Consider the following 24,162-nt stretch of genomic DNA (forward strand, 5'->3'; position numbering starts at 1 on the left):
TCCTAAAGTGACAATGGTACCAAATGCACGAGAGGCCGTCGTAAAGTGACAACGGTACCACATGCACGAGAGGCCGTCCTAAAGTGACAATGGTACCACATGCACGAGAGGCCGTCCTAAAATGGCAAAGACACCATATGCACGAGAGGCCGTCCTAAAGTGACAATGGTACAACATGCACGAGAGGCCGTCCTAAAATGACAATGGCACCACATGCACCAGAGGCCGTCCTAAAGTGACAATGGTACCACATGCACGAGAGGCCGTCCTAAAGTGACAATGGTACCACATGCACGGGAGGCCGTCCTAAAATGGCAAAGACATCATATGCACGAGAGGCCGTCCTAAAGTGACAATGGTACCACATGCACGAGAGGCCGTCCTAATGCGACACATGCACGAGAGGCCGTCCTAAAGTGACAATGGTACCACATGCACGAGAGGCCGTCCTAAAGTGACAATGGTACCACATGCACGAGAGGCCGTCCTAAAATGGCAAAGACACCATATGCACGAGAGGCCGTCCTAAAGTGACAATGGCACCACATGCACGAGAGGCCGTCCTAAAGTGACAATGGTACCACATGCACGAGAGGCCGTCCTAAAGTGACAATGGTACCACATGCACGAGAGCGCCGTCAAAATGCAAAGCTAAAACAAGCACCATGCACGAGAGGCCGTCCTAAATGGCAAATGGACACCATATGCACGAGAGGCCGTCCTAAAATGACAAAGGCCGTCCTGGACACCACATGCACTGAGAGGCCGTCCTAAAGTGACAATGGTACCACATGCACGAGAGGCCGTCCTAAAGTGACAATGGTACCACATGCACGAGAGGCCCTCCTAAAGTGACAAAGGTACCACATGCACGAGAGGCCGTCCTAAAATGGCAAAGACACCATATGCACGAGAGGCCGTCCTAAAGTGACAATGGTACCACATGCACGAGAGGCCGTCCTAAAATGACAATGGTACCACATGCACGAGAGGCCGTCCTAAAGTGACAATGGTACCACATGCACGAGAGGCCGTCCTAAAGTGGCAATGGTACCACATGCACGAGAGGCCGTCCTAAAGTGACAATTGTACCACATGCACGAGAGGCCGTCCTAAAGTGACAATGGTACCACATGCACGAGAGGCCGTCCTAAAATGGCAAAGACACCATATGCACGAGAGGCCGTCCTAAAGTGACAATGGTACCACATGCACGAGAGGCCGTCCTAAAGTGACAATGGTACCACATGCACGAGAGGCCGTCCTAAAATGGCAAAGACACCATATGCACGAGAGGCCGTCCTAAAGTGACAATGGTACCACATGCACGAGAGGCCGTCCTAAAGTGACAATGGTACCACATGCACGAGAGGCCGTCCTAAAGTGACAATGGTACCACATGCACGAGAGGCCGTCCTAAAGTGACAATGGTACCACATGCACGAGAGGCCGTCCTAAAGTGACAATGGTACCATATGCACGAGAGGCCGTCCTAAAGTGACAATGTTACCACATGCACGAGAGGCCGTCCTAAAGTGATAATGGTTCCACATGCACGAGAGGCCGTCCTAAAGTGACAATGGCACCACATGCACCAGAGGCCGTCCTAAAGTGACAATGGTACCACATGCACGAGAGGCCGTCCTAAAGTTACAATGGTACCACATGCACGAGAGGCCGTCCTAAAATGGCAAAGACACCATATGTACGAGAGGCCGTCCTAAAGTGACAATGGCACCACATGCACCAGAGGCCATCCTAAAGTGACAATGGTACCACATGCACGAGAGGCCGTCCTAAAATGGCAAAGACACCATATGCACGAGAGGCCGTCCTAAAGTGACAATGGTACCACATGCACGAGAGGCCGTCCTAAAGTGACAATGGTACCACATGCACGAGAGGCCGTCCTAAAGTGACAATGGTACCACATGCACGAGAGGCCGTCCTAAAGTGACAATGGTACCATATGCACGAGAGGCCGTCCTAAAGTGACAATGGTACCATATGCACGAGAGGCCGTCCTAAAGTGACAATGGTACCACATGCACGAGAGGCCGTCCTAAAGTGATAATGGTTCCACATGCACGAGAGGCCGTCCTTAAATGACAATGGCACCACATGCACCAGAGGCCGTCCTAGAATGACAATGGCACCACATGCACCAGAGGCCGTCCTAGAATGACAATGGCACCACATGCACCAGAGGCCGTCCTAGAATGACAATGGCACCACATGCACCAGAGGCCGTCCTAAAGTGACAATGGTACCACATGCACGAGAGGCCGTCCTAAAGTGATAATGGTTCCACATGCACGAGAGGCCGTCCTAGAATGACAATGGCTATCAAAAGGAAGTTAATATAATAAACTAAGCCAATGCAGAACACTGTTCGGGAAGGACGACGTAATCTGAATTTCAACATAAGTCAAAAGAATATCCTTGGTAACAAGACTGAAACAAGAGACATTCAAGAATTTGCAAATATGTGATTAATGGATGATGACCAAATGATAAATGATATCTCGGAGTTTCCTCTCGGAGAAACATTCCATGTGGAAAGTAGCCTTACTGCTTATCATCATAAAGGATGAAGCGATACCGTCTTTCCTCGTCCTTGATTCTTCCCGAAAAGGTTGGAATGCTGGATTACTGTCATTGTTACCTGTGTGTCTCAATAAGGGACCTGCAATTAAGCAACAAAGCCTCATTGAGGTTCTCAATCATAGCCTTGCCTCACAAAATACGGGGTCGGACTCTATCATATTCAATTTCGGAGAACAAAACAACAGTTTGATGGCATTGGCTTTTAGAACAGTATGTCTTTTGTGTTTTGTTACACATAAAACAGTATTATTGTATTATAGCCAACTGTTTCATTTGTTAGCCAGTTGTTTCATTTCAATATTTCGGTTTTACGCAGTAGAATTTGGCGGAATGAGTCTTTATTATTTACATCAATATAGATAAATATTTTGTGAATTAATGCTTTTAATCATACTCCACAACACTCACTACAACACTATAGAATTTTCGACTACTATACAACATAGCATGTTGATTATGACTTGCCATTCTTTACCTAATAACCAAACTATATATTGATTTGTCACAAATATTACACTATAGATATTTCCATATCAAGCATATCGCCTACACTTCATAACGCATTGTTGTATAATTGTCTTTTCTTGAACAAATGGTAAAATCAATTCTGTTCCAACAAGACAGATTCGATTGTTTCCATTAAATGGCATATAGTACACATATTGAAAACAGTAAAACGATAAAGACATCAAAATGAAAGTGACTTTACTATGAACTGTTTATCAATTGTACGCATAGCATTTGATATTTTATAGAAATAGTCTCCCTCGAAACCGAAACAGTAATCAGAGAAATGCTGCAGACCACTGTATCAGGTTCAAGGTCCCTAGAGACCAAGATTGGAGTGTATCAAACATCCGTGTGAGCGCGATCGATAGGAAAGGATAGGCGGGCGTTAGAAACACGAACTTCATCGTATTTGGAAAATTAAACAGGTCGTCAATATTTACAGTAATCTGATAGAATATACAGCTCTCCCTGAAAAATTATGGGGAAATCATCTATAAAATAAATTCGCTATCAAAAAGGAGTGGCTCTAGAAAGAATGTTCATTAAAATATAGTCAACTCAATCATAGATTATAAACGAAAGTTTGATAATGCATGTATGACGTGTATTATGAAATGTGCTTATTTTTAAGCATTCTGAAATGGAATTGCCTTGCGGATTTCTTTCTTTTTTCGTCATCTGAGCAGGTGACCTATATGCTGATCGCCATTTGTCTGTCGTCGTCCGTCGTGCGTCATGCGTTGTCCGTCGTGTGTCCGTAAATAATTGACATTTTCTACTTTTTCTCCAAAATTGCTTAAGCAAATTCAATGACATTTTGCACAAATCTTCTAAGGCATAGATCGATCAAAATTGTGAATTATATGGCCCCCGACCCCAACGAGGTATGGGAGGGACCATAGAGGGTAAAATTGACTAAATGTCAAAATCATCTTCTCTACTTGAAGATGTAATAGAATCAAGTACCAGGTACTCTTCATAGATTGAAAGGTCTAAAAGGTGAAAGACCCTCTACAACATAAAAAATCAAGATAGGTTGCCTGAAAAGTATCACTCTAAAATGGTGGATAGATTCCTACTCTGATGCGAGACCTTTACCAGGGCAACAATATCCCAGAGTGAATACATAACACACATTTATGGACGGCAGTATGCCATTTTGGCTTTAAATATCTTCCAGTGCAATAATGTTACGGATATTATTTGAAACCAGCATTTGTAGAAAATATTTAAAATCAATTTGTGTCGAAGTATTTATCAAATTAAAATCCTGCTGTGTGTCTATAAAACATAAAACTTTTATTTATGAATGTATGGCTCTCTTGGGGCTATACAGTCAAAACAGTATGATCGATCGCTGTATTCTTTAGAACTCCATATCCAATTCCTATCACTCTAAAAAACAAATATTCTATAGTGTAGTTATAGCATTCTAAGCAACAAGCGTAACCCAGAGGGCAGAAAGGATACATAGTTAAGCTAGGGTTAATTTTCTTACAAAAAAGATTATCTCAAATTCTACGGAAAATGGCATGTAGTTGCAGATGTTGCACTTGCATTCTCATTTGCTTTGAAGAACATTTTCTCTTTATAGAACATTCTAGTTAGTTGGTTAAACATTTAAGGACGGCCTTCCTTGCATACAAAGTAGAGCAATTGAATAAGGTTGTATTAGATGTAAGCTAGTTTATTCTCTCGCTTTTTACCAGTGTCCTTTCTAAGCTCTGTGTTGTAGAACTCATTCTTGTCAACAGTTGTATACATGTACTCACGCTCTAGAAACACTTTGACCTATTCTGTTTGTTCAGTGTTTGATATTCTCTACATAAAGTGTTTCTATTTGCCACTGGTTAGTCGACATATAGTTATATTTCTAATGCTACAATGAATTTAAAGTTTAGGAAACAATACATTTTTTGATGAAATGCCTCAGTCTGCAAAATTACATTATTTCTGGTTAATATTTTGCCATTTCCTTTACTACATGCTTCCACATGTCTGTGTGAAACATGGCCCTTCTCACGCTAAAGGAGAGCCGAAAACCGAACTGTTTGTGCCTGCATAAATATAAAATCAAATAAAAACGTTTGAAATATTAAATACATCATCGTTACCCTATCGATCCCATCCAGTCTTTACAAACTTTTACCAAAGCTAACATACACGTCAACTTTATATTCACAAACAGAAAACATGCTGCTCATCTGACCCGATTTACATTACACTCGTGACCCTTTTATTTTTTCTTGTAGCTATGGTTACCGTATTGAATTTATAAATAAGATTGCACCCGGATGTGTTGATTCAAAATAAACTGGGTTGCTCAGAACGTGATCTACAAAATAATCTTAATATTGAATCTTCTCACACGGAGAGAAGCACACCAGAATCATGCAACTCGGGATACCGTTATATTCCTTTTTGACGAGTGTTTGAGCAGTCTCGTGCTCGCTCGATCGCCCCATAAATCAGTGAAGCAGCCTTAAAATATATAATTTTTATTTCTTTCCAGACAATAACAATTGTAACGAGAATTCAAAGCAGCCAATATGCAAATAGGATACGTCTGAATAGAATTGAAAATTTGAACAGCTTCATTTCACGGAATGAAATGATAATGGGGTCTCGATGGATTGGCGGTGACCATCGATTCTGGTTCTCGGGCAGGCAGAATAAATAAATATTACGTTACATCACTGTTTACAATCGAAATATTATAGTATTGCATTTATTGATGAAAACATTCATACTCAAAGGCTGCATAATAACGTTCTAACATCATGGTGTCGATTTATGTTTCATGGCGCCATTGCTAGTTTTTAAGACATATGAGAAAGCGTACTGCAATCATGTCCATTTTTGATAGAGGTTAGTTTCGCGATATCGTCTGATAAACTATACGCGTCTTGGTCATTTCCGTGGTAAAGTCATTTGTTATTCGATCCACAAAAACAAGATTAAGCAAGAACAGAATTTCCCCATGGAAACAGATTCAAATCTTAATAACATTAGCGTTATTAAGTGTCCCTATTGACCCCACATATACTGACGTTTACAATGTAAAAATAATGGCAGCCAGTATGCCAGGTGTCCGAATTGAAAAAAAGTTTTTACATAATCTTTCACAGTATTCAGTCGAAATTTTCGAGTGGACTTTGTAAAAAAATGGAAATCGAATTTCGATTATCTTTTGTCGTACTGACCAAACCTGTTCAATTCAGCAGCAGATTTTCGTTTCGTATGATTTGTTTTAATTCTTATTGTCACGCCAAAATTGACATCGATATTTAACATGGTACATCTCCAAATTGTTTCCATTACAAGTAATTGAGTACAAAACGTGTGCAATATGTGAAGTCCATTTATTAATTTCCACCACCATTTTCTTCTGGTTGGTAAGTATGGTATATACTATTATATTAATCAATCACTGATTCTATCCCGACTTTTATGTAACATAAGCGTTCCTTTAACGGAATTATACCAGTTGTGCTGAATTGATACTGCACCGCCTAAAGGAACGCGTTTGCCAGATTTTATCGTGATGTCGGCACCCATATTAAAGTTACGCTTAGAAAATAAAACCTAAGTATTTTCAACAAAGGAATAATTTCATTGCCAAATGACAGATATCGAGTCCGCTATTTTAACTATATTCAAGTGGTACGTACGCTTCACGAGACCACTTATACCGATTCGGTTCGACTGGTACATGTACATCGCGTTCCATTTGAGATACCACAGATTCGTATCAATACAACTGGTATGAATCTGCAAAAAATGTGTTTTTGAAAGGATTGTATAGAATATTCCAAATAATCGTTACTTTCAGATATTTCTTTATCCAAAAAAAATGAAATCGGACCACTTTTCAATTTTGACCTCTCTTGGAGTCATGACGGCCATCTTGCATTTTTCAAAAGACACACACGTATACGTAGTATCAGCTTTAACCATGTGCAATATGAAATGAGTAGGTTTACTGGTTAATGAGGAAATCCCCGGGCACGACTAGAGCACAGACAAGCAAACAGACGGACAGACAGACAGAAAAGGTGATTTTCGAATGGCTTCCGCATCTCATCAGATACTGGTCCTTGATAAATCTGAAAAACAGTAGTCGTGTTTGGCGATGATCAGGATAAAATACTGCATAGGAAATTACAAATATGTGCTAAATGATGTATAGGTTAGAGCGCACTCAAGCTACAAAACGAGAGTAGAAGGCAGTCTAAAGACATTTCCTTTATCGTGTTATAATTTCGATATAATTTCGACAGAAAAGATACCTGTTCACGAGTCTAATGAAACAAGACGTGATGGTTATTTTTACAAAAATCTCGAGGATTGCAGTCTATCAGTAGTATGTAACTCATGTTATTATATTTATAAAATTCACGGTGGATTATAGAGCCTTCATACTCACGGTGGATTATAGAGCCTTCATATACTCACGGTGGATTATAGAGCCTTCATATTCACGGTGGATTATAGAGCCTTCATACTGACGGTGGATTATAGAGCCGTCATGCTCACGGTGGATTATAGAGCCTTCATGCTCACGGTGGATTATAGAGCCTATATACTCACGGTTAGAACGAATATACGTACCCGGCCTACTATACCTTTCGGCCGGGTACGAATTGGTCCCTATGTGTCCTAGTGGAGCAGTGCCTCGGGAAATCACTCGGGCACAATTTTCTATACTTTTTATAGGTTTCCAATTATTTTGTGCGTATACAAGCATTTATATATTATTTTTGTCGAAAACAAACATAACTACCATTCTTAATATCTATCGTACCGCTCACAAAACGTCAAATTTATACTTTGTAGACTTGCTGTATAAATTCACTGCGGAAAGGTCTTCATATGTGTATATGAAAAACAAAATGTCTCGCTGAGAATTTGATATTTTATATGGTTCAGTTTTATTGCCTAGAAGGTAACCGATATAAAACAAGTAAGATAAAATGCATGCAAACGTATAAATAATGGTTTGCATAACCATTACTTTGCTCCATTAGCAGTAATAGGCACCAATTGTAGCTCTAAAGACGACAAAAGTCTTTTGAGCTACAATATTGCAGCTAACTCACGGTAGATTAAAGAGCCTTCATACTCGCGGTGGATTATAGAGCCTTCATACTCACTGTGGATTATAGAGCCTTCATACTCACTGTGGATTATAGAGCCTTCATACTCACGGTGGATTATAGAGCCTTCATACTCACTGTGGATTATAGAGCCTTCATACTCACTGTGGATTATAGAGCCTTCATACTCACTGTGGATTATAGAGCCTTCATACTCACTGTGGATTATAGAGCCTTCATACTCACTGTGGATTATAGAGCCTTCATACTCACGGTGGATTATAGAGCCTTCATACGCACGGTGGATTATAGAGCCTTCTAACTCACGGTGGATTATAGAGCCTTCATACTCGCGGTGGATTATAGAGCCTTTATACTCACGGTGGATTATAGAGCCTTCATACTCACGGTGGATTATAGAGCCTTCATACTCACGGTGGATTATAGAGCCTTCATACTCACGGTGGATTATAGAGCCTTCATACGCACGATGGATTATATAGCCTTCATACTCACGGTGGATTATAGAGCCTTCATTCTCACGGTGGATTATAGAGCCTTCATACTCACGGTGGATTATATAACCTTCATACTCACGGTGGATTATAGAGCCTTCATACTCACGGTGGATTATAGAGCCTTCATACTCACGGTGGATTATAGAGCCTTCATTCTCACGGTGGATTATAGAGCCTTCATACTCACGGTGGATTATAGAGCCTTCATACTCACTGTGGATTATAGAGCCTTCATTCTCACGGTGGATTATAGAGCCTTCATACTCACTGTGGATTATAGAGCCTTCATACTCACGGTGGATTATAGAGCCTTCATACTCACGGTGGATTATAGAGCCTTCATACTCACTGTGGATTATAGAGCCTTCATACTCACTGTGGATTATAGAGCCTTCATACTCACGGTGGATTATAGAGCCTTCATACTCACGGTGGATTATAGAGCCTTCATACTCACGGTGGATTATAGAGCCTTCATACTCACGGTGGATTATATAACCTTCATACTCACGGTGGATTATAGAGCCTTCATACTCACTGTGGATTATAGAGCCTTCATACTCACGGTGGATTATAGAGCCTTCATACTCACGGTGGATTATAGAGCCTGCATACTCGAAACCAGAAAGACAAAACAATACTGGGCGTGCAACCTTCGTTTTATGAAAAAGGCAATCACGTAGCAACATGTTATAAATCTTCGTCATTATGTATTTTATAGGTGTTATATTGATAAAATATCAGTGTGGAGCGATGGAATTTCTCCCTACCCACCAGATACCTGGTTGTGGATGTACTATATCGGGGTTTCACTTCCCAAGTCGACATTTTTGTGGAGTTTAGCGATCATCGCCAGCATGTGTTGATTGATAGCTCGCTCAGAAACTGTTGATACACTATCCGGATCGGAACGCCGGTCTCCGAGGGAATTCCCTTAGGGGACCAGAGTTTTATAGAAAATCCATTAGGATATTTGAATAGGCGAGATCCATCGATATAACCGTTTCTTCCGCAATAAACGGGATGACTGGAAGGTTACCGAAACATCATTGAGCGATCATTACTTCCGAGGATGAGTCCAAACCAAGGCGAGAACTGAAGGAAAGGAGAGAACGCCAGTTCAAGATTGCCATTCACGGGTTTAAGAACGCCTTTGATATATGCAGACATTTAAAGCTGAAATTGTGTAAAGCAAAATAAATGTGTTCCTTTATTTACACTCAAATGAATGTCGTGTTAGATATTTGACTGGCGTACCTATTGTGTTTTCGTTCAATCAGTCGCGGTTATTTGGTATTGAGGGGTTAAATTAATTAATACTCATTCAGTACTACATTTTGTAGTGCACTTGTTGCATTTCTGAGAGTGAGTTTATAGTGATACTGTACATTAAAATGCACATTTTTATTTATAAGTCAAACAATGTCAACATTGTTGAAACATCAGAATGGAACACTCTACACTGAAATTTTCACAAACAACAATAACTGTTGTACAGTCCTTCCTCTGTCAACATGTACTCCCGAGTACTCCCATGTACTCCCGGAAAAGGTCTTCCATTAAATTAAGTTATCCGTCGTATCCAGACAAAATTAAGAACAATCAAGGAGATAGTAAATGTCTTATGATAATTAAAAGATGAACTTAGAGGACATTATCATCACGTAGATATAAGGCTGACGATAAGACAAATTACCATGATCTTGCAAATGAAAAGAGATTCACAGACTAACATTGACCACCTTCTTTTATAGCATAAATCTAAATTTCGCTTTTGTAGACACAAATTCTCAGCTAAAGGACTGTCTAATATTTTTTATTTTCTTGATGATATATCCTTTCATAACATGCTTAGAGCTACCCTAAGGAAAGCCTGTAACCACGTTAATGTATACACTGCATTACATATTCATGACGAACGTTTTAAAACGTGTTCAATTAATAGCTATCTCGGGAATTATACTCTATATCTACCACCGACATCATGATAGATCGTCGCTTCAACAGCGCCCATCATGGAAATTTCAAACATTATTTTATATTCCCGATCGAGCGGCACTTTTTATGGTGTGGAGCGGGATGCTCGCGTCACTTTTTATGGTGTGGAGCGGGACGCTCCTAGAATCTGGCGGAATCTTGATACCTCAGATATAAACCAGACAGAGTTGTATCATTGCTAACACAATTAAAACTGGAAGGAATGTGGATATGGTATGGATGGAAACACAAGATTTAGTTAGATAGATATACCATCACAATGGTAGAGAAACTGGAAATAAAAGAGTCTGTTTAGGAATGTATAGGGTTAAAGCATAGAAAAGTACCAGTCAATATAGAAAATTACAGTTCCGATGACAATGATAATAAATACAGAATCTAGTATTAATAAACGACAGAGATTTGTAACCTCTGTAATTGACAAGTATAATAGATCCGTGCGTGCTGGAAGAGAAACCGTCCTCTGATCAATTTATGCTTTACAAGTCAAACCGCATCGAGTGAGGTGGAAACTTTTATATTTTTTCACGAGTATAAGTTTTCTCGCTTTCAGTTACAGAAGACCATCACTACTACTAGTCCAGCTAAAGGTTATGTTTCCTTTGCGATTATTACGTCGTATTTTTGTGAGCACAACGTTATATTTCTATACAAACATATGACGTCATTTTTTACACAAACTAATGACGTTACAGTCAAAATAATATTCTCACCGGTAATGCTGCATTCTAATTGGTCAAAAGCGAGTGAAAATTTTAATAGTTATATTTTCACTTCCTACTAATATTTTCACCATAAAACCTTATCTCATGCAAGGATATAACGTCGATCATTAAATTTCTTTGAAATAACGAAAAAGCAGAATATGTCAAATCTCGATATTATATTTGGTAGAGGACAATAGTATTCAAACATTTAGAATTTAGAATTGTCAATATCTCAGATAAGAGATAAAGAGACAATAATAAAGGATTGAGAAACGGAATCATAACGCTAATATACGGATAACTCTGTATCCATATTTGACTCATCTTAAAGATTGACAAGATAGAAACAGTAAACTCATTGACTGCCGGTAAGACTGCCATGTCTACTCATTGACTGCCGGTAAGACTGCCATGTCTACTCATTGACTGCCGGTAAGACTGCCATGTCTACTGAGGTAGCATTACCTGCTCAAAGTATTATTGATAGCATTGGAAAATTATTTTATCATTTATTCCATATCTTGAAAAATACATATTTTTCCAACGACTTCCCACGATATAGCGGAGGCCTCTTCACAATTATATTATACGAGACAAAATTCATCAGATTGCTGGTAGATTATATGGGGAAAAAACTGCTTATCGGATTGCCATGAATGCATCATAATTTCACGTGTGTTGAAACCTAACCATTAACGACCAAGGAAAGTGACGCAATGATTACAATATCACATAGCGCCCATTGAAACAGATCGAAACCAATAATATCACAGTTTGTCGTACGAACCGGCGGTACGGAGTATTGACTGTACTTGGCTGCAGGGTCGGTCGGCATTACCTTTTGATTCTATACGTTTGTTCTATTTTAAGCTCGATTGAACAGCATCCACAATGCTCTATGCTACTAACCATAAAATCTAGGTTTTAAGAGACCACTCATTGCAACAGACTTCTACAAGGAGCTCGTTTCAATAAAAGATAAAAATACCAGGTATCGCAAAGATTAATATCAGTTAAATGATTGTTTTGACAGAGTGAAAGGAATCGTCAGTTATTTCAGAAAGTATACACGATATTTAAATCATTATTGAGAATTGTAAATGTTAATTAACAAACGGACAAACGTCACCAAACTCGTAAAGCGGTAATAATATCATAAAGACATTAAGTTGTTACGTGCCAAATTCATATGTACCTTCTAAAACCAGATCAAGTCACTTTCTGGTTCAACGGGAAACATGCATACAACATACAACTACATTTGATATAGCATATGTTAGGTGCATACATTTTGAGAATGATGAATTTTAATTGATTGGTATGGTAAGATTGCCTTAAGGGATTACATAGTCAAAATACACACATTCAATAATTTAATTGTTTTATCTTTAATAACTTATCCTTACCTGGCTCTTCTCCAAGATGTACGAGTTCTCTCGTGCTGATTCCGTCATTTTGCCGCAAGGTGGCGCTTTAGATTTTCGTGTTGGGTATATCTCCCGATAAAATCCAATAGAAATGTACACCAACAGTAATTTCAGTTTAGAGGCAGGCCTGTCTCTCTTGCCCTTTAGAGACTACTGTAATGTTGTGTACTGACACAACACAGAAGATGAACGCCAATACGAGATGACTCGGTAGTGTAGACTACAATACAAATCAAGTGAATTGTCAGGTTTAACGCAAATCGTTTCCACAACAGCTGGCCATAGAATTGGTTTTTAGAAGTATATAGATGCTGTGTAAAGGCCAATGAGATATAGCCCACAGACCGAACAGCAGAGAACCTTCGTCTAGTGTAGAGAACACATCAGGTTCTTTGTTTGTGTCGAAATGATGTTATGACCTTTAGCAGATACCTGCAGGACGTTAATTCAAACTGATGAACTTGCGTTTATGTCTTTTGTAAAATTGTGCAAGGCTGTATATGCTAACGGGAGTTTTAATTGTAGGTAAGATCTGAAAATCGCAAAACACAATATTGCTAATGACCGATATGTCAATTTTATAATCAATATTTCGTGCTACACTTTGTGAGGCGATGACAATCACACCATTATTTTTATTCTATTGAATAACCTATATATAACTAGAACGCCGATAAGATCGCTCCAATCGTTTCAAAGCTAAATTACGCCTATCTGACGAAAATGACGTGGAAAGAATGCCAAGAATGGTGACGCGACTCACGGCACCACTCGAGTAAGTCCACTGGTGACATCAATCACAATGACCTTGGACGTATGGTAACACTGCCAGATCCACTGGAGCGCAAATAGTGTCAAGTCGGGAAAATAAACGCTTGTCTGTCTAATGGGTATCCGAGTAAATCTCCGGTCTTGGATCCAATCAAACTCGTGGTAAATCCCTGTGTATAGTTCCACTGGCTCACGAGATCATTAATAATAATCCTAGCGGACAGTAATGAAAAAACCTGTTACACTATAAGGTGCTGAGATCTGCAAGAGGAAACAGCAGATTAATAGAACATTCCTTCGTAAATTAATTTTCTTTTCCGTTTACGAAGTTGTTGATGATGTCTCGATATTATGAAGTCTACGTTCACAAATAAAACACAGGTTTGAGTTATCCACAATATGTGGTCAAATGATGTATTGTTGTCTCCTTGAAGACGAAGAATGTTTGCGTAAAACAATACCGTTTGACCTTACATGTACCAGAAGGATGTTTTATATTTGTTCAGTTTAGCTATGTAAAAAGAAAGTCTACTCGAAGAATTCGAGCTAATTAACAAAACCAATTTGAACATGAATTTCCGGATTCGGAAATAGTGTTAGACTCCTTCCGGAATTCACGTTGCGTGCTGTTTCCAAGGTGACGTAGAAATATTCTTGTCAACAATCACTACACTATGTTGGCACAGCCTGATGTAATACGTATCGTAAATCCTTCTAAAAGCCTGCAGCTGCAGAAGTCTGCGGATAACGGTAATGGATTCTCTCGTTTTATGGATTAAAACATCAATACCTTAATTAAGGGAAACAATTCGCGTGAATTCCGAACCTAAATCGAAAGGAAATGCATTAACAAAATACTGCAACCGGATTTTTTTCATCGCAGAAATAAAATTTTAATAGCTGAAAGGCTTATAAACACTTGTCATTTTGAATAACTGTCAAAATAAGCCGATTAATTCTGATTGATGTTTGATAAATATTGAAAAATATTGTGAGATTATACAGACTTGAATGGCATGAAGAAACAATAACGTGAGATCAGTAACGCAGCATGTCGTGTCAGACAGAACCAGATTGTCTTTGTGATTACCATGAACACGTTCTCCATGAAATACAACAGACGACAGAGTCTATAGTGGCTTCCCGTGCCTGTCGAGATCTACGATCGCTGTCACTTACACAAATGTCTCCTACGTTGCCCCTGACACGACTGATGTCTCATGCTATCAACATTTCTGAGAGTAATGCTGGTTTAAAGCAGCGGCCGGTTCAGCTATTTTCTAGCACCTTGTACAGGACTTTAGTACACGATTTGCCCCAGAGCGCTTATCATTGACAACGCATTATAGATTAGAGGCTTGTACAAATTTCATCAATCAATGTTCAGTAGAGCCTGGTCGTGTGTTCCTAACCACGCCTTTCCACTTAATTAGAAACATTTACTGTTGTTTTCCGATATCACAAATGATGATCATACCTCTTGGGCATACGGACTACGCCTTTTCCTGTTTAAAACTACTCCTTTTCCAGATATCTGTCACTTTTCAGAAATTGGTAATACATCACAGCCGATCATGTCTTGTGCATGTCGCAAACGCACTGGATTCCTGCAATATAAAACAAATGTTCCTTTTAATTAACATTTCATTTGTGGCGCCTTCGACGATGTTCTATCAAATATAAATCTAGCAAATTATTATTGAATTCAATTCGCCTCAACTGAATATGCCTGAACGTAAATTCCCGCTAACATTTATTTTCGTTTAGAGATTGTCACTTAAATCAGGATCACAACTTTATTTTGATTAAGGGTGTCATGGATTTAGCCGGGAATGTTTACTGTTCATTCTATAGCTCTCGCTCGCTTTGAAATAACAATATTTCGATAATTAATAAATAATAATCAATAATTAAAAAATAATTCGTTAAGGAGGGGGTCCCTGTTTGATACTGTTGCCAATGTGGCTGAGGTGCCCTTACTCTAAATCGCTAGTACTCGAGTTAAAATTCCATGAACAGTTGCTTGTTATCAACTTTCGATTATTTTCTGAATCTTAGACCACAGTATCTTCCGCCGTTAACGTTTTGTTGACCATGACTGGTATGAAGACGTTAAACAAGCAACTTCGAGCAATCTAAATCCGTAACACCCCTAATTGCTTGAGGTACTTTTTCTATGAAATCATGGCGGTGTTGTTTCAGCCAGAAGCGACGTTACAGAGGACAACATCGATGAGCTCATAACCTACCTGTGTAAGCTTTTGTTGTTTCAAGCAAGATAGAATTTTTTTTTAAATATTTCAAACATAGCTAAGCGTTCTGTTTTATCTTGAACATTTTGATAATAACCCTACGGTTCAAATATGTTATTTACGTTAGATGCTTCTGCGGAAGTAACCTTTAAACTAAACATTAAAAAGAACAAACCATATCTGTTAGCTTGATAAGTATGCTCTGGGCAACATTTTATAAATAAACGTCTGTCATGTATACAGCATGGATGAAATATCAACCGTATCCGCAACTCAATAAAACAAATTGCAAATTCAAACAAAATATGCCATCGAGGGGAGACACGAATATATGGGATGCTTTGGAATAGGTAACGTCCCACATTGTCATTTCCCCGCATTTCAATCCTGGTCAAAGCTGGACCAGATCCCAGTATGAATTGATGATCGAAATGTACCAGAAAATATAAAATATCATTTTATGTTGTCATTCCACAGATGTAATAAATAATGTTAAAAAACACTTTTTGTTTATGGACCTAACGCAATGTCACTTTAGCGTTTATAAAACCCATTAATTAAAATATAGACCGACGCAATAAAGATGTGGAACGGCTGTTCATATTGTGATCACAACTATTCAATACTATGGTAGGCTTGAATTGTGCTTCTCTACCTATACGAAACAGAGATATAAATATCGACAGCTGAAAAACCAGTAAATATACATACGTAAGCGACAATTAGAACAAAGCTTTTTATCTCAAAAGCCTGAGGCTTAATCATCGATACATGAAAAAACAAAGTATTTGGACATATAAACAATCATTAATTCAGTTCTAACACATCCATGTTAAAACTATAGACTTATTAAGAATTATAATATTACTAACGAAAAGACTTCTGCTAAACTCAATATTACTAACGAAAAGACTTCTGCTAAACTCAATATTACTAACGAAAAGACTTCTGCTAAACTCAATATTACTAACGAAAAGACTTCTGCTAAACTCAATACTTCTGCTAAACTCAATATTACTAACGAAAAGACTTCTGCTAAACTCAATATTACTAACGAAAAGACTTCTGCTAAACTCAATATTACTAACTAAATGTCCATTGCTTAACTCAATATTACTAACGAAAAGACTTCTGCTAAACTCAATATTACTAACGAAAAGACTTCTGCTAAACTCAATATTACTAACGAAAAGACTTCTGTTAAACTCAATATTACTAACGAAAAGACTTCTGCTTAACTCAATATTACTAACGAAAAGACTTCTGCTAAACTCAATATTACTAACGAAAAGACTTCTGTTAAACTCAATATTACTAACGAAAAGACTTCTGCTTAACTCAATATTACTAACGAAAAGACTTCTGCTTAACTCAATATTACTAACGAAAAGACTTCTGCTTAACTCAATATTACTAACGAAAAGACTTCTGCTTAACTCAATATTACTAACGAAAAGACTTCTGCTTAACTCAATATTACTAACGAAAAGACTTCTGCTAAACTCAATATTACTAACGAAAAGACTTCTGCTAAACTCAATATTACTAACGAAAAGACTTCTGCTAAACTCAATATTACTAACGAAAAGACTTCTGCTAAACTCAATATTACTAACGAAAAGACTTCTGCTAAACTCAATATTGACTCTAAATGTCCATACGATGGCCCACTACCTTTTCGAAACGATTCTGTTTTTATAATGGAAATGTAAAACGAGATTGATAATTTTGAAAAGCATCAGAAGATAACATTTGAAAGTTAATACTACACTCATCATCAACTTCTGAACAATTTTAAGATGCTCCACCGCTGACAAATGGTATCTTTTCACGATCTAAAACAAGAGCAGACGATTACTAGAAGTATTTTTCTTCAGTTACAAAAGTTACTTACTTTACACCATTACCACCATTGAAAAGTTTGAGCTTCTAATTTTAATTGAAGTTAAAAGTATGAAAAATAATTAATTGCATCCCGAAAAAATTCCGAGGAACTATATCCTATATGGAATGAAGTACTGATTGCGCATGCACCAAAGGCAAAATAAATTATTTTATATTATTTTCTGTGTTAATTATACATATATATATATACGATTGAACACCAATTATTGTTCAAGTGATGAATATCATTTATGCTCTGTCAGCGGTGGAGCATCTTTAATTAGAATATTTTTTTAAATAGAAAATAAAAAAAAGAATTAAAAAATAATACCTCGTAGGAAAGAAATCTATTGCTGAGATTCTGACCAAATATTTAGATAGTGTAAGAGATTTGATATAGTAAATAGGAAGCAGTTCCATGGAGACATTGATGTGTCCCCGTAATGCTATGAAATGAAACAAATGATAGATATACCCAATATTAAACTTCGTACCACTTTAGATAAGAGTTATGAATTGTGAAATTATATTGGTGATATTCTCATCTGACATTAAGCACCTTGTCTCAGATGGTTACTAAGGTCAGTTCAGTGGTGATTGTCTTTAGAATCAACGACGTTTTCCCCAATAGTATTTTAATGGATTAGCCATTTTGCGTGTCGTGCAGCACGCGATATACATGTCTACATAGCCGCGCTACTTTACTTAAGTACGCCAAAAGCATGTTTATTTAAAAGCGCAGAAGAACAAATCCACAGGGAAAACTGAAATGTTGTGGAGGGAAAACTGAAATGTTGTGGAATCGACTGTAGATGTATAATCACTAAGCATTCTATAAACATACGCATATCATTTGCACAAGGAAAACAGTATTTTAATATTGTTTCTGGTCAAATAATCTCGAATCTAAATTCCAAATTTATTTCTGTTCACAGGAGAGTTGGGTGTTTTCTCAATAATCGTATTCACTTAGGAGTTTGAAAGCAAACATACTGGAAAATTTCTACGAATTAATTATTGATTCGATAAAGCACTGTTATCAATTATGATACTTTCACGTGTGATTTTGTAATTAGGTCAGCGCGGAAGTATTGATATGGAAATCGAGGTTATTCATTATTTCAAACTCATTTACCTGTCAATAAACAAGTTTGTTTCTAATTGTTTCGTTTCTTAGAAAAACAAACTTACGTCACACTTCTTATATTTCAATTGTTTATTTATTGCCTTATCTTCATCAAATGCCATTCCACATAATCCTACCTAAATACAACATACATAATACATAAAATACACAGTCTATAAACCTAATCACTTTTGACAAAGACAACGTAAACGGTTTACGACGTTCGATGTCGTAAACCTGACTAACAATGTCGTAATCGTGTGACTACAGTTTTCAACTATATTTTATGAAAACCAATATTATTAAAACTGGTCGTTCATATTCGTATTGACTGACAAAAATAAAAAGTTCTATAAAGCTTAAGTGTCGGAATTTAGGAATTGTTAATTATCAACTGTTTGTAATGTTTCATTTTTTTCGATAGTTATATTCACAATCTCGTAACATTCGATATCCACACAATAATCAAAATAAAAACTAACTAACGTATATATTTAAGTAAAGTTTATAAAACACTATTCATTTAACATATGTACAAATGTTTCCCATATACATTATTTATATGCCCTTTGCCATGTTTACGAACATAATTTTTTTTTTTTATAATTTCTTAATATAACATGATATATAAAAATCAAGTCGTATACCTGGTGATTGTCCTCTAGTGTGATCCAGAAGTGTAAGTTCAGTGATTACGGGACTTGTCAGAGTTCAGGAGTTCTGTAGGCAAGCAAGGGCGTCAAATATGTACTAGAGACGCTCTGTCTACACAGGTAGACGTCCAAGCTACCATCAACCTGTTGCAAACAATAACTACATTCATTTAATCTGCATACATTCATTACAACATCAGATAGGTGTAAGGCTGACGTTGGCAATACATCAAATATGCTCTATGAAAGCTGGTACAATATGTGTCTAGTCATGTGATGGCTCGGATTACACGGATTTCTCTTTTCTCTTTTTTCTCATGCATTTTGCTATCGGAAAAGTATATTTTGTCGTGTTCTGTAAGGGGATAGAAAGGCACAAGGTGTGCAGAAGAATAATGTTTCAGAAGGTTAAGCCTGTGGAATGTCTACTTTTTGTGTATAATAAGTGTCATTATCGACTATATTATGAGTAAACTGTAAGGTTTCAAATAAATCATGTGACAGACTATTTTTGCTACATTGTAAGTAACGACAAAAAAGTCTGCTGGCTACAAAAGTATTATTGTTTTCATTCACAAACATATCAATAACAAGTCTATCCGTCCATTACAACTTATGTTAGAACTTTCTCCAAATTGTATTGTTACCATTCCGATTCCAACGCATTTGTAACGACTCATGAATTCATAATCTAAGGTTGATAAGATATATTTTCATAATCGTAATTATCATCACACAGAGGTCTCGAAAAATTCCTGGACTACAGAAATTTGGACGACCTAGAAACACATAGCGGTTGTCGCTGTGACCTAGATTAGTAAGATGGAAGTAAATATAACCATATAAGTCCGCATAATTAATATATGGTATTACTAGAGACACAAAATAACATAATTCTATTATCAAATATTATTTGGTCATTGTATAATGCAACTTTAACAAGTTCACTTAGTCACTTCTGTCTAAGGTGAAAAGCTTCTCGTTGTTCCATTGAAAACCACTCCCTTGACGTAAAAGCTCAGTGGAGGGATGTCAGACACATTAGCCGCATTGTCCTCCGATTAAATACATTATTCATTTTTTACTTTTTATCCTGCAACATTCAAAACACACAGATTTAGGCTGAAAGGAACCAACATTGCTGGAAATGTGTCCGTTTTTCAAGCAATGTTTCTGCTCGGAAGTAGGTCAGTCGAATCAGCACGAGCTGAAATTCTGAAATACAGTAGTTTTCCGTCAGTGTCCAATTTATAGCAAAAATATATGTGGCATGGGTATTTCGACAACACCAATGCTGGTTGAAGGATACAAAAGCTAAATTTTAAAATATGTGTTGGCCTATATATATCGAAGGTGAACAACAGCTCATTTTTCTGCAGGTGTTAGCCTATATAGCTATATATTTAAGGATGGAATAGAACAGGCACTCAATATTCTAGTGTGTTTGCCGTCGGAATGTATTTTTGTAAAAATGCAATGCATGAATCACTGCGACATGTATTTTCTCTACGCAATTAACCTTCCCACGCACGCGGCAGTAACGATATTTCTACCTCCATACAAAAGAGTAATATCCATAATGGCGGGTTGCCTTATCGTGTTAGCCAATAGGCTCGACTGTCTGCGATGATTTCAATTATAGTGAAAGAAACCTGTATCATAGCACTAGGATCTACCATATCGATACAAAGAGAAATACAGCCTGGATACAAGGAGTTTCCCTAATTCGATTTCCGTCCTGCAGCCGCGCTGAAACTATCCAGGTAGACTCATACTGCCGCTTATAATGGTGCTGGTGGAAAGGTCGACCTGTTCTGCTAAACGCCTACACTAACACTGATTTTTCTACAAAGATGGATAGCTCACGGGGCTCGACTTAATTGACTAGAGAGCGAATTCATCAGCATTGCACAGAACCTAAAATTGGAGAAAACTGCGAGATCTGTGTGTCGTAATCCATGGGTGTCACGCAATCTGAAGGAAACCTCACCTCAAAACACTGAAAATGGCTTCTTGTGTAGCTTTAGAGAATATATATAGCGTTAACTGCGATCCAAAGAGTCTCATGTGCGATGAATTTTACGAGTTTTGCAAATTTATCAGTGAAAAGAACTCAATCGGAGAAAAATGAGTAATATGTATTTGAGTATATAGATTATGAAATCACTATTAATAATCAATTAGGCAGATCCTCGGAGCTGTATTCGTTTTGAAAATACATTTGTTTTTCTGTGAGTTTAAAATTAAGGAAAAACCACGATTTTAAAGAAATGTTTTCATGATGTAGGGGTTACTGAAGCCCATGAAAATCTGTCTGCATCCGCTTCTGCATAAAGCCGCAAAGCTAATTGTTCACGCCCACGCGTTGATTTATTGTAATGCAAAGAAATCAGTGCGGCGATTGTCTTCATCAAATATATCCTCGTGGTAGACATGTATAAATGTATCAATAAAATCTTGAATTAATGCCAAAATTGATCCAATCGTAAGCTACAAATTCCAATTATCTTAAACTACAATCATTATATGATCAAAAGATTTTAAACGTTCTTAAGACGTGCCGTTTTACCTAAAAGCATTGCTGAGGCCTAATAGCTTCAACAGAGATAAAACAATGTACGCGTCTGAGTTTATCATTATATCGCAAGCCTCGGTCTTGCCTAATATACGATCAATTAAAGAAAGTCAACAGACGTATTGACATCATATCAAGTTTTGTACTAAACGTACATTGCAAAATATTTAAAGCACAAAGAATCAATAATGTTAGAAAAGAGCACACATTAGAAGGACATTGTCTTTCAAATCACACGTTTTATATATATATATATATTGTGCCTGTTCAATGATTCGATATAAATGCAACAATAAAGCTAATTTCCTTCCCTGATAAGTCACTAACACGTGATGAATGAACAGCACATCAGTTTAGATTTCCTCATACGTCTACTTCTATTCCCTTAAAGCTACTTCCGGTAACGAACGCCTCCAACTTCCGGTGGTTTAATTGATAACAATAATCAATAGACGCTGGTGATGTAATCCTACCCTAGTGATTAGAATGGAGGAATGGACAATCTGTCTTTTACACGTGGAATTATTCTACACCACATAAGGTGTTAAAATTGGTTACCACAGTGGTTCTATTAGACAGGGACCCGCTGCAATTCCGTGGCTAGCATACAAATCGCCACTTACAGTGTCAAACATTGTTAAATTATTTCAGTCACCATTTATTTTAATTTTCACATTCTTTCTCTATTTGCCTCAATTGCATAAAATGTATGATTTCAATCATGCACTGACTTCGCTGTACTTACAATTCAGTTCTTATACCACAGCAATGGATCTTTAAAGCCATATTTGTGGTGGTGAACGGTGGCCTGCGTTGACGTGAAAACGTCAAAAAATACCGTCAGTAGCTAGCGGTCTTTGAAATTATAATCAATAGACCGAGAACTAATGATAGTTATGTCAGGATCCTTTGCCACTCGGCTACTTTCCAAGAGGACAAGGGCTAGAGGTAGATCAAGAGTGTGTGTAACTTAAACCATTCAACCACCACATTCCCAAAGGTGAAAGGAAAGTAGTGAAACATAAAATCCATAGAGGACCATATTATATCTAAATTTTATATACTTACTCAATTTTTATTGAATGATTCAATGATATATTAATTCGTTTGTTATCACGACCACTTCGTATATCACTATACTGGTTCGATGTCTAGCCGTCGTAGCTAATATGAACTCAAGAAACAAGACGGCAGATCAATGCGTTATATTATGTCATATGTATTAATAATGGTTGTTACGTCCGTATAATAACATTTATTGTCATGACTACATGGGGCAGACAGTCTGGTTATTACAGACATACCGCGGCCACTTATCATGGCCACAAGGAGCTCACAGACCTTCCTTACTGTTGTATAAAGCGTCTGATAGGACCAACCGTTCCTATATGTTTGCTCAAGTTGATTCATCCCCTCATCAGTCTCCTCTATCTCCCAATCACTTAGCTTTTTAAACGCTTTTCTTCCAACTTCATAATTCATTCTTGTTCGAAGAATAATTAGCAGATGAATTGATACGTGCATTTTTTAAACTCGTTTTACGTTACCGCTCATGTACACTTTTGCATTGGTTATTCCGTCCTCTTGATAATAATTTATACAAAATAATGGACAATGGACGGTATCTATGTTTCTTTCAATATTATTGCCATTGTTTTCAAAAGGGATTTGAAACACAAATGTAATTTGAAGATTAAAAAAAAAGCAAGCTCATGAAAACAGCATTTGTATATTCAAAGTATCTAACATATTTAACAATGACAGTAAGCCGATAAAATACAGATTGAGAAGTCATTTCAAATACTGTACCAACGTTACACCCACAGGACAGAAGAGAAATTGTGCATTTGATACGCACGATATGTTCATCTTTTTATAAACAAGTTCTTTTGGCACATAAGGCCGTCACATTACGAGGATCGTCTAATGGTCATACCATTATCATGGTAACCACAGTATTGTGACAACTCCAATGGATTCTAGGACATGTTTGCGATGATACATACGTGTTGGTGATTATAGACATCAGAACCTCGGC

General features: G+C 37.4%; 1 long non-coding RNA gene across 2 annotated transcripts in view; it reads right to left on the reverse strand.

Moving 5' to 3' along the window:
• Positions 1-2,434: 2,434 nt before the first annotated feature.
• LOC138314123 (uncharacterized) overlaps positions 2,435-24,162 on the reverse strand; it is a 37,773-nt gene continuing 16,045 nt past the window's right edge. Inside the window, exons 2-4 of one of the 2 annotated variants that reach the window (XR_011207335.1) lie at positions 19,544-19,693; positions 12,843-15,241; positions 2,435-2,686 (exon numbers count right to left, since the gene is read on the reverse strand). This is a non-coding gene — a long non-coding RNA (uncharacterized lncRNA). Of the gene's footprint in view, positions 2,687-9,379; positions 9,827-12,842; positions 15,242-19,543; positions 19,694-24,162 lie in introns of those variants that run through there. The other variant, XR_011207336.1, reaches the window with a different exon arrangement.

Source organism: Argopecten irradians, chromosome 2 (genome assembly GCF_041381155.1).
Source record: "Argopecten irradians isolate NY chromosome 2, Ai_NY, whole genome shotgun sequence".
NCBI lineage: Eukaryota > Metazoa > Mollusca > Bivalvia > Pectinida > Pectinidae > Argopecten > Argopecten irradians.